The sequence below is a fragment of the Canis lupus genome, chromosome 8 (assembly GCF_003254725.2).
Source record: "Canis lupus dingo isolate Sandy chromosome 8, ASM325472v2, whole genome shotgun sequence".
NCBI lineage: Eukaryota > Metazoa > Chordata > Mammalia > Carnivora > Canidae > Canis > Canis lupus.
The window spans coordinates 13100266-13116604 of NC_064250.1; the positions used below are offsets into that span (position 1 = coordinate 13100266).

A 16339-nucleotide genomic window follows, 5' to 3' on the forward strand; every position below is an offset into this window, starting at 1 on the left:
CCTCATCTACTTTGTCTTATTTTTAAAAGCTTAATCTTCTACCTTTATCAGATTTGTGAGCTTATTTTTAACTAATTACTCCTTTTTTCTCTTATACTTGATTTTATTTTTATTCTAATGGCTTCCTAAGTTTCTATTCCACCACTATGTAAAAGTTTTTCATTGGTTTTAATATTACTTAGCAAGAAGTGCAATAGGGGAGAGCTCAAACCATAAACAGATTTTGAAAACCTTCTTCCCTTTGGCTTCCTACACCCCTCCCCACCGACTTTTCCTTAACTTAATTTTAAGGATGGCTTTTAAAATGCAGCTCTTGTGAAGGGAGTTATAAATATAGAAAGAGAGGCCTAGAATAAAGCCCATGATCCTGGAGTAGAATCAGAAGTATTAGTACAAACTCATGGCATCTATGTGTATGTGTGTATGTTCTACATATATTTACTTAGGCACACACATATATATGAAATATATCATGTACATATACATTTACACATAGTCACACAAATGTATTTATTTCACAGCTCTGTCTGCTGATAAAGCAATAAAACCCCAGTAACAGTGAGCATATCTGCTGCCCAAGCTAGATTTCTAAATACCATTCTCCATTAAAAAGAACCAGGACTTCTTGGAGAAATGACTGCTTCTAGGGCTGAGGCAAGGAAAGTACAAGATAAACCTGAAATATCTTTCTGTGTCCAAAAGAAAGCACAAATAATGATGCAGATATAGCAAAAGAACAGTGAACCCAGTTTGGAGGAGTTCCCACTGGCCAAATCTGGGACATTTTGACTATCAAAATAAATAATGATAGTAATAAATTATACACCATTGAGTAAAAGAACCTATAAATCCATGTAGGAACAAGCAAATACCTGCATACATGATGGAAAATTCTTCCTTACAGTAGAATGCCAACTAATAAATATGGAAAGAATGATGGAGGTAGAAAATCACCATTTTGCAGCTATCATAATAATAATTGATTCTGGCAAGAACTATTAACATATATAAAACTACTGGGTAAATTTTGAGGAGAGTAGGATATATACATAGCCTAAAAATATCTCTCTACAAATCACTTCTTAATTTCAAAGGGCAAAAATACTAATTTTATAGTGGAGAAATCTGGAAGACACCAATTTCAACCATATGCCTTCTGCCATGATACTCTGTGAAGAAGAATACAATATTACATCTGTAACATTCCTACTGAAAATACACAATCTGAATCTCATCATAAGGTAATATCAACTAAACTCAAATTGAAGGTCTTTCTATAAAATAACTGACTCTACTCTTCTAAATATGTCAATGTCATTAATGACAAATAAAGATTAAGGAACTCTTCCAGATAAAAAGAGACTAAAAAGACATGATAACTCAATGCAATGTGTGATCCTGGTTTGGATCTGGGTAAGGTGGGGATGCGTATAGCTATAAAGGATACTATTAGGACAATTGACAAATTTCAATATAGACTATCAATTAGACAGTAGTTGTGTACGAATGTTGAAGTACCTGGGTGGCTCAGTCAGGTAAGCATCTGCCTTCAGCTCCAGTCATGGACCCCAGGGCCTGGGATTGAGCCTCCCATCAGGCTCCCCACTTGGCAGGAAATCTGCTTCTCCCTCTCCCTCTGCCTCCCATTTCCCCTGCTTGAGCTCTGTGTGTGTGTGTGTGTGTGTGTGTGTGTCAAATAAATAAATAAAATCTTTTTAAAAAATAGCATACGAGTGTTAAGTGTTCTGATTTTGATGACTGTGCTATCATTTTATAAGAGAATTACTTTGTTCCTGACAAGTCAAACTGAAATATTTGGGGATAAAAGTCTATAACATCTCACTAACCAAATCTGGGATATTTGAGACATCAAAATAGATAATGATAGTAATGAATTACAATCCAGTGAATAGAAATAAGAATCTATGAATCCACATAGATATAAATAAATATACAAAAGGAAGTGGACAGCTCTTTCTTACAGTAGAATTCCCTTGAATGAATGGCTCAGAAAGAATATGTGTGAGTAAGGGTACACACAAAAGTGACAAAGCAAACAGGGGAAATTATAACAATTGGTGAATCTCAGGAAAGGAGAGTTTGAATGCAGTGTGCCAGCACCAGGTGCTCAGATGGAAAGGGAGGTAGGCTGGTGGTGGGGAGGAACGAGGTGGTGACTTCACTTCACTTCATTCTACTCTTATGAAATGAAACAGTGAAGTATTCTTTTCTGGGCTCCACTCTCCAGCCATCTTCTAATATATTTCTTTCCAGGTTGTTTCATGTCCTTCCTCAGCAAGGTCACAGGAAAAATTCAAACTCATATAGAGTACATTGCCTTTCTTTTTTTTTTTGTTTTGTTTTGTTTTGTTTTGTTTTAAGAAAGAATGAGAAAAAGGAGAGCACGAACAGTGGGAAGGGGTAGAGCGAGGAGAGAGAGAATCTGAAGCGGGCTCCACGCTCAGCATGGAGCCCAACACAGAGCTTCACCTCAAAACCCTGAGATCATGACCTGACACCTCAAAACCCTGAGATCATGACCTGAGCCAAAATCAGGAGTCGGACACTTAACCAACTGAACCATCCAGGTGCCTCTGCACTGCCTTTCTCCATGAGAACTATTGCTGGCCAGAATGGGGACTATTTCAACTGTTTATAAAACATCATGAATCATGCCTCTTTTGATCAGCTGCAACACAGGTCCACACAGGAATTCAGGAAGGCCTGCTTCAATCCAGATCACGGTCCAACATAATCTGTAGGATACATCCCAGTGTACAAGATGGTGGCTGAGGCAGGCTGTCTTAGATCCATTATCCAGCTTCTTCAAAGAAAAAAAAAAAAAAAGATGTTATGGAATGAATGAGTCCTAAAGGACAAGATAGTCAAACTTCAGAAGCTTGGCTTCAGTGACAATGTAACTTCCTGCCCCACATCTCTTGTTAGACCCTCTTATAGAATTCCAATGAGGATCATTGTACCATCTCTCACACCCAGTTTCAGAAAGTGATTTTCCTCTTGGTTCTTTCCTCTTTGACTGAAGAATGAGACCCTCAAGCAACCCAAACTCACTGCCATCAGACACCATACTCTCTGGGGAAATTCTTGACTCCCTATATAAATTACTCAGCACTGAGCCCCACCCTGGTACCAGTGACCTAACCCAGAAAATCTGAAGCGTTCCTTAATTCCAGAAATTGGTTGGTGCTCCACCTTGGACTGGATGAGCTTGACTTGCAAGATGTGAGAAAAACCAAGTCACCTGAGTAAACAGCTTAACTGGTGACATGCTCCAAGTCTTCAGTTGCTTTCCTTTGGGCTTCATAAGATCCCTGGTGTTTACTCCTTAATAAGAGTCTTCTAGAAAGACAGTAGTGTGGCAGGGGTAAGGAATTGAATGTGTTGGCTTTTTAAAATGGGTTCTAATATCTTGTTGTAAGAAACCTCCATTTTAAGATACTAATCTCTACACACTAGTGTTTTAAAGTTGGAGAACTGTTAGAGAAGAAAAGAGAAACAGGAAATATATAGCTTCAAAATATTGCTCCATACTTAATACTTACTTTTTTTTTAAGATCTATTTATTCACAAGAGACACAGAGAGAGAGGCACAGAGTCACAGACAGAGGGAGAAGCAGGCTCCTCGCAGGGAGCCCGATGTGGACTCAATCACAGATCCCAGGATCAGGCCCTGAGCCGAAGGCAGAAGCTCAACTGCTGAGCCACCCAGGAGTCCCCACACTTAATACTTATTAATTACAAATGGAAAATATAGTAACTTTACAACAGAGATACCTGGAAAATATCAACTTAAGCCATGTACCTACTGATATGATGTGTGGGAAGAATACAGTAACACTTCTATAATGTTCAAAATGAGTGAGATATTCTTTCTTCTTACCTCTAGGCTACTTTTGAGCTCCACTGCTCATATGGCTGGAACCTACTCTTTCCAGTCCTCATTAATTCCTTTAGAAGTTGGACATCATCTGTCCTGACAGCTTTCCCACACTCACCTCACCTACCCCCAAAGTTCTCATTACTTTGTTCTCCATATGATCTTTTTGTTATGCTGTTTAAATCTCAAATTATTCTGTATCTTCCATGGCAGACCTGGTTGTCTCTAAGACCCTAGACACCAGGATTTGCAGTAAAGGCAATGAGATTCTGAATGAATGGGTTACTTTTCTGTGGTGTGAGGATGTTCCTTTAGAAACTAAAATTCATTATGAATAGAATGTGGTGGTACTAAGTGATAGCTTATAGAAAAAAAGTGAAGAAAAATTGTACTATATGTCTTCCCCAAAGGTAGAACCAAATATTATATATTTAGAGCCTAGGTCTTGTTTACTTACTATTAACCTTAGAGTTAGCTTAGGACAGATAGAAAGAGCCAGTTTTCCCTAAGTTTTAAGTCTAAGTATATACATCTTGAAGTCAAGTCTGCACTCATACTTTTTGGGGTTAGTTAGGAAGTTTAGGGATGAAGAAAAAGTTGAGGGCTTTCAACTTCTACTGGTGGTCTGTTGCCATTCTATGACCTTTCAGAACTTGGCCTCAATACCCAGAGGAAGAAATTTCTTTTCTCCCTTCCTTCCAATTGGCTGCTAATAACTTAAAACCTGCCTCTTCCACCCTGAGTCTCAACCACATGCAACTCTCCCTTCTAGGGCCCATTATAGAATAACTAAAAAGAGCTAGGGACTGCCAGACAGGAAAACCAGAATGAAACAAAACTGTAAAACTTACATCATGCTAATCCGAAGAATAACACTTCTAGGGATCCCTGGGTGGCGCAGCGGTTTGGCGCCTGCCTTTGGCCCAGGGCGCGATCCTGGAGACCCGGGATCGAGTCCCACGTCGGGCTCCCGGTGCATGGAGCCTGCTTCTCCCTCTGCCTGTGTCTCTGCCTCTCTCTCTCTCTCTCTGTGACTATCATAAATAAATAAAAATTAAAAAAAAAAAATTTAAAACACTTCTATAATGTTCAAAATGAGTGAGATATTCTTTCTTCTTACCTCTAAGCTACTTTTGAGCTCTACTGCTCATATGGCTGGAACCTGGGAGTCTTCAAAATTTAAACATTATTAAAACATCTTATCACATTAAAAAATGCTTTATGATTAACCTATATGATAAGATCAGAGATTGACCATTAGATGTGGAAATGAATGCAGATTCTTGAACATTCTTATCACAGCAATGAACTTGATGAATGGGGTCTTTGAAATCCCAGTTTGGATCAACTGCTGAGCTTGTTTTCCTTTCTCTAAAAACCCAAGTGACTGTAGATTTCGGGCTCCTTTCTTGCTGTATCTAGGTAGTGCTCCTTGTATTGAACAATTGGTTTGTATAAAGAAACCTGACCAGGGCGCCTGGGTGGCTCAGCAGTTGAGCATCTGCTTTCAGCTCAAGACATGATCCCAGGGTCCGGGATCGAGTCCCACATCGGGCTCCCTGCATGGAGCCTGCTTCTCCCTCTGCCTTTTTCTCTGCCTCTCTCTCTCTCTCTCTCTCTCTCTCTCTCTCTCTCTGTGTGTGTGTCTCTTGTGAATAAATAAATAAAACCTTAAAAAAAAAAAAAAGAAATTTGAGCAAATAAAGTATCCAAGGAGACTTCCTGTCCTTACAACTGTTAAAGAACTACTTGGAAGTATCTGTCAGGTTCTGCTTGTAAATCTTTATTTTTTTCTTTTTTCAAATAAGATACAACTTTTTTTTAAGTTCGATTTGCCAACATATAACACCCAGTGCTCATCCCATCAAGTAAAACATGATATTAAAGTACACATGATACAACACTTAACTTCCTAGAAGAGCAAAAAGTTCTTATAGCTGAAAAGTAGATCATCTCCATTGAAATCATCACTCTTGTTGTTACTGCCACGGGAGGTGAGACTCGCTCCAGCGGCTGAACGTCCAGCAGTTGCCTCACGACCTAACCTTCCACCTGCTGTTCAGTCAAGAGTCTCCGGCTTCACCAGCTGAGCCAGTTGGGTTAACGATGTTGGTTCTCTTTGGAAAAGCTGCATTGTTGGGGCGCCCGGGTGGCTCAGTCAGTGAGGCGACCAACTTGATTTCTACTCAAGTCATGATCTGGAGGCCGTGAGATCGAGCCCCCAACTGGTGCTGCACAAAGTCTGCCGGAAATTCTGCCCCTCCCCCTTATTCTTTTTTTTTTTTTTGTATATTTTTTTATTGGAGCTCAATTTGCCAACATATGCATATACATATGTATATCTTTTTTAACTCCACAATTATTCTATCACTCAGCTAAAACCATTGTGGATTCCATCACAGTTTTTTAAAGGGCAACTTTACTATTCTTACGTTAGTATCAGAGTGTTAGCAAGGGAAGTCCCCAAAAGTAGTCACCCAAAGGTGGTGGTGTCCTCTAAGTATAATGTCTCAAGATTGAGGAGGAGTCCATTTTCTTGACCATAAAAAAATCACTGCTGAAACCCTGAAAACCCACATAGGCAGTGACCACTGGAGTGGTCTCACTTCGCAGCAGGACTAACCTACCCCTAACTGCCAAGAAACAGAGAAGCAAGAAATGCCCCCAGGCTTTCCACTGCTCTCCAACTTCCACTCATACCCAATCACACCACTATCACTTCCTGTTAGCTGCAACTAAATGTGATGCTTCTGCAGTGTCCAAAGCCAATGTCACAGAGAACTTGTGTGCTGAAAGGGACACAGCTAAAGAGAACATCAGGTTATGACCACAGGAAAGGACTCTACAGATAGCAGCATGCCTGGTTCCTTCTCAATAAATTGCAAGTTTAGGTGCAGCAAACCAATATTTTTATTCAGGAGAGGTGGCCTTTAGGCATAGTTATTTAAAAAAATCTTTGAAAACTCTATATTAACTTGTAAATAAATATCTTCAGAATTACACAAGATTGTGTGTGTTCTCTTTAGATTTCTCCTTTATATTTCAGAAGTAGATGATTGTAGATAGAGATCACAAGGTCAATATACTGTTGACCCACATCACTGATGCTTACTGAGAACCTGCTCCTTAGTCCACTGTTGGAGCTAGGACCTATAACTGAGCAGGTGGAAACTGTATGTATGAAAGATGTTTTACTGTTTTCTATTTGTTTTTATTTTGTTTTCTACTTGTATACATGTATATGTACATGTATACTATTCTGTTCTTCTTTTTTTTTTTTTTTTTTTTTTGAGTGGGAGAGAGAGGAGGGGCAGAAGGAGAGGGAAAGAGAGAATCCCAAGCAGGCTCCATGCCCAGCACAGAGCCCAACAAGGGCTCAATCTCCCCACCCTGAGATCACGACCTAAGCCAAAATCAAGAGTCAGACGCCTAACTGAGCTTCCCAGGTGCTGTACACGTATATCATTCTTGGCTGGGCTGGATATGTGCCTCATTATGGGATAGAGAAGGAAAAACACTCTCACACACAGATCCTATCCCTTCAATCATTTGGGATATAGTGGCCTGCTATAAAATTGCTGCCATAAAATAAAATAAAATAAAATAAAATAAAATAAAATAAAATAGCTCTCACAAAGAAGGGCTACCTGCAAGTCAATATTCTTAAATATTGAGAATAAATAAATATTCTCATCATTTTGGGTAGGCATCTCACTTACATTTGGATTCAGGAGCCAATTTATCTGGGTTTCGATACTACCTCTGTCACTTACTAGTTACATGACTCATCTATAAGATGAAGATGATAATAGTACTTTGTGTGATTGTTCTGAAGGTTAAATATGTTAGTTTATGTGAAGTAATTAGAACAGGATGGCAGATAGTAAACTCTATGTAAACATTAGTAGTGATTATTGTTATTTGACTGGAATGCAGTATAGTCAATTATTCAGTATGTAAGTTAACTCATTTAGGTAACTATATATAGACATTTCTTAATTACCAATTTATTGCTGAGATAATACTTTGTAACAGCTAATTTAATTTTTTCCCTAACTAAAATTAGTGCAGCCCCTGGGCTATTGACCACCCTTTTGACTGTGCACTGCTCCATACCCAAAACTACTCAAGGAAAGATGCTTGGTCATGTCCTCATTAAGTACTTCTTGGCCCATATGGGAGGCAAAATGCTCTTCTATTTACACTCCTCTAGTTTCAAAAATATGTAACTATATGGCTCTATTCCATGCACTACCCATAGAGTATCACCTCACACTCACTGTTCTCAAAATGTATCAGAAATTCAACTGGAAAAAATTACTTATGAAAGTTTGCCTGAAGGATATCAAACTCCTCAAAATGATTAAATAATAAAAATAGTAATAACAATCCTATAAGGATTCTGTTAGGATCATTGTCTTATTTATTTAATTATCTATCTATCTATCTATCTATCTATCTATCTATCTATCTATCTAAAAAAGAACACACGAGAGACAGAGAGAGAGAGAACACACCAGTGGTGAGAAGGGCCAGAGGAAGAAGGAGAAGAAGGCTCCCCATAGAGCAGGGAGCCTAATGTGGGACTCAATCCCAGGACCTTGAGATCAGCTCCTTAACTAACTGAGCCACCCAGAGGCCCCTCATTGTCCTTTTTATTAAAAGATGTCCTCTCAAAAGGAATTCAAGGAGAAATTTTCTTTCTGGACTCAGTATCAGAAATGTTAACAAAACATTAATGTTCATTGAGTGCTGCCAAAAACTGATGAAGTTTCAAAGTACTCTCTGTGTATTAACTCATTTAATGTGTGAGACACTTCTGTGAATAGATAACATAATTATCATTTGTTTTACAGGTGAGAAAACTGAAACATAAAGCAATTAAGTTACTTGTCCAAATTACGTAGCTAGTAAGTTATAAAGACAGTGTTGGAACTCAGATAGCCTACCTCCAAGGAATAGTCTCCAAACCACCATCCTTACTGCCTCTTGGAAAATCTGTTCTGCTCCTGAACAGCCAGTGTGGTTTTGTCTCATTGATTTCTGTGAATCGCAAAATTAATTTGCATTTATTGCTAGGAATTTCAGAGCCAAATTCCTAGCCATGCAAGAGATCTCATGGCATAAATTTTGCATCACAAACTAAATTCTAATTTTTATCTTTTATTTATTATTTACATTTTTTCTTTGTCTCATTATCCTTATCCACTTACAAAAATCATGTGTGCCATGGGCACCTGGGTGGCTCAGTCGGTTTAGCATCTGCCCAAGTTCGGCTCAGGTCATAATCCCAGGGTCCTGGGATCAAGTCCCACATTAGGCTCCCTGTTCATCTGGGAGCCTGCTTCTCCCACTGCCTGCTGTTCCCTCTGCTTGTGCTCTCTTTTTCTCTCTGTCTCTGTCAAATAAATAATAAAAATAAAATCTTTAAAAAAAAAAGTAAATTACCTGTGCCTGATATCAACACCTATCAAGAGCAGTAAGGAAAGGAACATTACAAGCCAGTGTTACTCATGAACATAGGTATAAAAATATTAAAAACAAACAAAAAATATATTAAAAACATTAACAAACTCATTTAAACAACATACAAAAAATGTAATCAGATTGGATTTATCTCAGGAATATAAAGATACTTTATCATTAGAAATATGTGAATAATAAAATTCATATTAACAAATTAAATGAGAAAAACAATATAACCACCTGAATTCATGCAGGGAAAAAAGCTTTTAATAAAATATAGCTTCCATTCATAATAAAAAAATTTTAATGAACTTGGAATCAAAGAGAAGTTTCTTCCCTTCTATTAATAAAAAGTTTTTAAAGATAAGCCTACAACAAACAACATATTAACAGTGAAACACTGAAAACATTCCCTTTGAGATCAGGAACATGACAAGGGTTCCCATTATCTCCCTTTGTATTCAACACTCTACTGTGCCTAGCCAACAGAGAAAGGAAAGATAAAGAAGAAATAAAACAATCAATATTTAGTGATGATATGACTGCATATGTAGAACATAAAAATTCGACAGGTAAATTACCAGAATTAATAAGAATCAGGAAGCAAAAATCAAATGCATTCTACATATCAAGAAATAAGAATAAAAACAAATAAGAGTAAAAATTTTAAGAGATACCATTCTCTTGCACTGTATGTTAACTGAAATTTTTTTGTTAACTGAAATTTAAATAAAAACTTGAAAAAGAAAAAAAAAGCAGAAGCACAAAAAAAGAAAAAAGAGAAAGATCATTCTCAATAGCATTTTATTTTATTTTTTTGTTTTTGTGGGGGTTTGGGTTTGTTGTTTTTTTTTAAGATTTCTTATTTATTTATTCATGAGAGACACACAGAGAGAGGCAGAGACATAGGCAGAGGGAGAAGCAGGCTTCCTGCAAGGAGCCCAATGTAGGACTTGATCCCTGACCTTGGGATCATGCCCTGAGCCAAAGGCAGACGCTCAACCACTGAACCACCCAGGAATCCTCTCAACAGCGTTTTAAATAGATATTTATGGAAAAAATTATAAATCTTAGTAAAAAAACATTTTTAAAAAAACTAAATGAAAATAGAAATATATTAAGTTCATGGATTGAAAAACTCAATAATTTAAAGATGTCAGTTTTTCCCAAGTAGATATCATAGCAGTCAAAATCCCAATGTTTTGCTTATTTGTTTGTGAAGCTTCACAAGCTAATTCTAAAATTTATATGGAAGTACCCAAGCCAAAAAGAGATAAAATCCTATTAACAAAGAACATGGTAAGGTAACTTGTTCTACCAGATATTAAGACTTTTTAAAAACTATAGACTTTGGAACAGTATAATATCTGTGCAAGAATAGATAAGTGGATGGATGAAATAAAATAATGAATCCAAAAATGATCCCATACATGTATGGATGTTTGATATTTGACAGAGTTGGTCCTATAAATTAAGGAAAAAAATGGGCTTTTTTGGTAGATGGTGTAGGACAATTATCCAAATGGAAAAATGTAAAATTGGACTTCAACCACACACAAAGTCCAGGATGAAAGTCCCAAAAGCAAAGGGTAAAATCTAAAACTTTTAGGTGAAAATTTAGGAGAACATCTTAGTCCCAAAAGCAAAGGGTAAAATCTAAAACTTTTAGGTGAAAATTTAGGAGAACATCTTAATTACCCATGGATGGAAAAGGTCTTATTTGTAAATAAGACTAAAAACACAAACCATAAAACAAAAGCTCAATAAATTTGACAGCATCAAAATTAAGAACTTCTGTTTACAAAAGTATTCCATAAAAAAGGAGAAAAGACATCACAAGATTGGAGAAAATATTGTTAATTCATATAAGCCACAAAGGACTCACAACCAGAATATATAAATAACTCATATGAATCAATTTTTTAAAAGGTAAACAACTCAGAAAAGAGCTTTGAACAGGTACCTTCACAAGAGAAAACCTGGATGACCAATAAATATATGAAAGGATGCCCAGTTTCGTTAGTGATCAAGGAAATACACATTAAACCACAGCCACAAGATTGACAAAAATGTAAAAGAGTTTAAACATTTCAAATGGGGATCCCTGCCTGGGTGGCTCAGTGGTTTAGTGCCTGCCTCTCCCTCTGCCTGGGTTTCTGCCCCTCTCTCTCTCTTTCTATGTCTATCATGAATAAATAAATAAAATTTAAAAAAATAAAAATAAACATTTCAAATACCATGCATTGGTCCTCACCAATGATGAGGAGCAAAAGGATGCCTTGCCCACTGCCACTGAGGAGATTGGAGCAGTCACTTTGGAAAACAGTTTGACATTATCCAGCATGGAAAGGGGGTGAAGTCAAACACGACAACGTCATTTTGTATAGGGACAGAATTGCTTTTGTTGGGAAGAGTTAATGCAGAAGGTCAGCAAAACATAGATAGTTCACGGTTAGTTCAGTCTCCCAGAAAGTGTGAAGGGCCAGGGCGCTGCTAGGTGAGCCAGAGAGCTCTGCTCCAGAGGCAGGACCCCAGGAGAATGGCCTTGCTAATGGGTAGAATGGCGGGTATGGATGGGATTTGATTCGTGTCAAGTAATCCGAATTTTGGATGCCAGCTATCCAGAGAATTGTCTGGCAATACCGCGGCTAACATCCCATAACCTTGTGAGAAATTGAGTGGGAGCACAGCTCCTTCTGAGTTAAGGGGGAGCTCCTCATTCCAGCCTTCCTGGTGCTGAGCAACCTGAACCTCCAGGGGCATTTATCAGATAATCACACTTGTCTCTTCTCAACTAGTAAAGCTGACCATGTGTCCTACATGCCAAGAATCTCACTCTCTTCTACACGTATAATATTGTACATGCACAATAATATTAATAGTTGCATTGCTTATAAAAGCAAAAACTGGAAACGACCCAAATATCTATTAGTAGTAGCCTGGATGAATAAACAGCAACATACTCAAATACTGGAATACTACAGAACAGAGAAAATAAATGAAATTTGGTTATATGCACCAATATATTAAAATCTCAATAAAAATATTTTCTATAGATGTATTTATTTATTTGAGAGACAGAGAGTGAGAGACAGCATGCACAAGCTGGGGCAGGGGTAGAGGGTGAAAAAGAGGGAAGGCTGACTCCTCACTGAGTGGAGGGCCCCGAAGCTGGGCTCAATCTCATGACCCTGAGATCATGACCAGAACCGAAACCAAGAGTTGCACACTTAACTGACTGAACTGCCCTCAATGACATAATATTTAGAGTAAGAGGCCAATCACAGAATTCAAAAAAGCAAAACAAAATATACATTATTTAGGGATATACTTTTAAATGGTAAAATTGCTCTAGAAGAGCCCTAATGGGTGCTTCCGAAACCCTGTCAGTGCTGTGTATCTTAACCTGAGCAGCAGATAAACCTGTTGCCTTCATTGTTACTATTCTTTCAACAGTACATACACATTTTTTACACTCTTCTATTAAGATATTTAATTTAAAAAATAAGGAGAGAGAAGAAATTACAAGTATATGAATAACAAAGATAAACCTTCGAGCCAGACTTCAATTATTATCCTTGAGATTTCCAAGAATATTATTGCTAAATCAAAAAGCAGAAACACTCTTGGAGGGTCAGCATGTAGACACACTTCAGCAGAACCCATTATTTTACATTTTCTTTTATCCTGTGTACATTTATGTAGTGGCCTTCACTCTTCTGGATCAAGGTAAAGCCTAAATGAACCAATAAGAAGGTGAGGAGGTGGGACTAGATGTGGGAACAGAGCCCCATTGCCTGTGTGGTGCTATTCCCCAGCAGAAACATAGCTTCAAGTCCCATGCAAGAGAAATTGCAAATGTGGTGGGGTATCTCCCCAGGCTCGCAGCTCTTGAGCCCTTATAAACCAACACATGCACATGCACACACACACACACACACACACACACACACACACACAAACAGGAATTCTTCTCACTGTCAGCCTGTGAATACCCTCCTGGGTTTTCCTGACTGTCCATAGCTGGAGGCCTGCTGGGGCCACCTACTATCAGCTTTCCCATCCACCTGGAACTTATGGCAGCCTTGTCCCATGTGTACATGAGATTCATTATTTGGGGGATCCCTGGGTGGCGCAGTGGTTTGGCGCCTGCCTTTGGCCCAGGGCGCGATCCTGGAGACCCGGGATCGAATCCCACGTCGGGCTCCCGGTGCATGGAGCCTGCTTCTCCCTCTGCCTGTGTCTCTGCCTCTCTCTCTCTCTCTGTGTGACTATCATATAAATAAATATACAAAAAATAAAAAAAAAAAAGAGATTCATTATTTGGCTCATCTTGACGGAAATGTGGTGACTTCACAACTGCTGATAACTATCAGCAAATAGTCTGACATAAACATTCTAAGAGACACTCTTTTTTTCCAGAGGCTTTGCAGGGTATGGAAACAAATACTGTTGACTGGGCCTGGGGAGAAAAGAAATCTTTGCAACCCTTGTGTCTTCCACCTAGTGTGGGCCTAGGGACTGCTCTGCAGACACCCCCAACTGCACCGTCCACTCATGGCCAGCAGAGCCCTTCCCCAGCAGGGGGAAGTACTCGTCTCAAGGCTTGTCTTCCCCTTTCCCCATTTCACTATCTCTGAGGTATCTTTTATCCTCAGCACCAGCATGGTGACTAGCCTCTACCGCTGGCAGAAACCACCCTGGAAAACTAGTGGCACCCTACTGTCTTTACCCAAAAGAAAACAGGGGTTCAGATTGTCAGAGAAACATGTCAAAAGCCACAGAGCGGGCGGTAAGAGGCAGGATCATTAGTCTTCTGAATCCCATTCCTATTTGCTGCTGAGGCATGAAGGTTGCAGTAACAGCTATATTGTATACCAGTTCTTGGAGGCTCAGGCCTGCATCTCTGCCCTGGCAGAAACAAAATGAACTAATTAAATGCTTGCCACTGGCTTATTTTGGAAACCTCATGGAGTGTGTGAGAGTCTGAATGAATTTCAGGCCACTATTGATTGCTTCAAATGTGGAGGAAATCATCCAAGCATGGGAAGAAGGTGAGGAAGCTAAACCCGTGGCTGAGGGTTATTAATATTGTAATACTTTTGCTTATTGGCGCAGAAAAGCAACTCTTGGCTATAAGGGACTAAAGCTTTAAGGCTGTAATGGAGGAGAGTAAATAGAATCCTTCAAGGTTGAAGAAGAGTCCAACCAAATACTCCACCTAATTGCTTTGGAATAACCAAGATCACCCTGCTTACTGTGCGAGAAAGAAAATCAATAGATTGTATTTAGAGGAAACTAAAAGCACAATTGGGTCATTCTCTGTGTGGCTAGTAGAGAGTGGTACCCTGGCATAGATCCCCAGAGGGACAGCAATTAAGTGAAAACCAGTTCATGCTGCCTAAAATAATCTAACAACTTTTAAATATAAAATAGTTGGTTGCAAAACTTAAAGGCTTCCAGTGGATCTATAGAACTACCCATTGTTGAGAGGCTTTTATAATGCACGTGAACCTTTGCTCACCCTCCTTCCAGCACGTACTCCATAAAGGTGTGATTTAATCCAGTGGTAAAATTGATAAGGTTTTTAGGTCACAGCATTAGTCTCAGTCACAGAGATTTCATGGAACCTAATTAAATCTCTCCTATTTCTCACGAAGAAAAATTTCTTAGGCTTTCAATCCAAAGCTTTACCTGCCCAACTTTTGAACTTTCTTTTCCAAAATTACCTGACATTGCCCGTCACATGGTAAAATCACTTCAGAGAACACAGGATGCTTTACAGAAAGATGTGGCTTCCTCCAATTGTTGGCACAGTTCTGATCCAGACCAAACAAACTTAGAACCCCCTGGCCTCGAGCTGTGACCATTCAACCCATCACCTCTCAGGATGTACCTGTTAGTAGTGACATTTGGGAAGTCACTAACATTTGTGAGAGCCTCTAGCTGAGATTTGGGTGGACATTTAAACAAGCCATGTTATTTGTTTCAAAGGAAGTTATGGATCAAACGATTTTCAATACTGTGTCAAACTAAGCAATTCTAAAAACACTTCAAAATTAAGTAAAGTACAGCTCTTTCATTAAAGATTCTATCCATTCATTCATGAGAGACACACACACAGAGAGGCAGAGACATAGGCAAAGGGAGAAGCAGGCTCCCCATGGGAAGCCCAATGTGGGACTGGATTCCAGGACTCCGAGATTGCGACCTGAGCCAAAGGCAGATGCTCAACCCTTGAGCCACATAGGAGCCCCAACAGCTCTTTTATAATAAGGATTTTTAAGGTCATTATTAATTCATTCTGTGTTAGCTGAAAAAAAAAAAAAAGTGCAATTTTAGCAAAAGATCATGTAATTGGACTTGTGGCTTACCCTAAAGTCTGCCGGACTGTGGCTCGTCATTTCCCTTGGCCCTTGCATCCAATCAGTCGTCAGTCTCCAAAGCCCCTGCTCCAAAACCTGTTGGATCCCCTCCCTCCTCATATTCCTCTGGCCTCTGGCACCACCTCCTTGGGGCTCCATCTGGATCCCAGGCTCCACCTCCCGCCTCTGTATGCCTCCACACCACGCTGCTGACTTCTGCCCTTTATATCCTCCCTAGCTCTCCTTTGCTTAGAGAAGCAGTCCAAACCCTTCAGCAGCATTGTGACCCCTCACAAGACCAAGACCCCTCACTGCCACAGCCTCACGTTTCTCTGCTGTCCAGCACCCCGGACATCGAGGACAAGCTAGAGCCCCCTTTCCTCACACAGGCCTGGCACTTCATGTCTCTGACCTTTTTTACATGACACTTTGCCTGAAGTAATTTTCCCATGCTCCTTTCCCAGGAAAAATTCTACTTAACCAATACACTGCTCTTCACTACTTTGTTTTTCGGGGTTTTTTTAAAAGATTTTTTTTTTTTTTTTTTTTTTTTTTTTTTTTTAGAAAGAGCACGTGCATGCCATGGGAGGGGCAGAGAGAGAAACAGACT

General features: G+C 39.1%; 1 long non-coding RNA gene across 2 annotated transcripts in view; it reads right to left on the reverse strand.

The window, feature by feature from the left end:
- Positions 1-496: 496 nt before the first annotated feature.
- The window catches only part of LOC118355543 (uncharacterized), a 44805-nt gene continuing 28962 nt past the window's right edge, over positions 497-16339 (reverse strand). Inside the window, exons 1-4 of one of the 2 annotated variants that reach the window (XR_004818235.2) lie at positions 9112-9403; positions 8848-8941; positions 4750-4932; positions 497-2824 (exon numbers count right to left, since the gene is read on the reverse strand). This is a non-coding gene — a long non-coding RNA (uncharacterized LOC118355543). Of the gene's footprint in view, positions 2825-4749; positions 4933-8847; positions 8942-9111; positions 9404-16339 lie in introns of those variants that run through there. The other variant, XR_004818234.1, reaches the window with a different exon arrangement.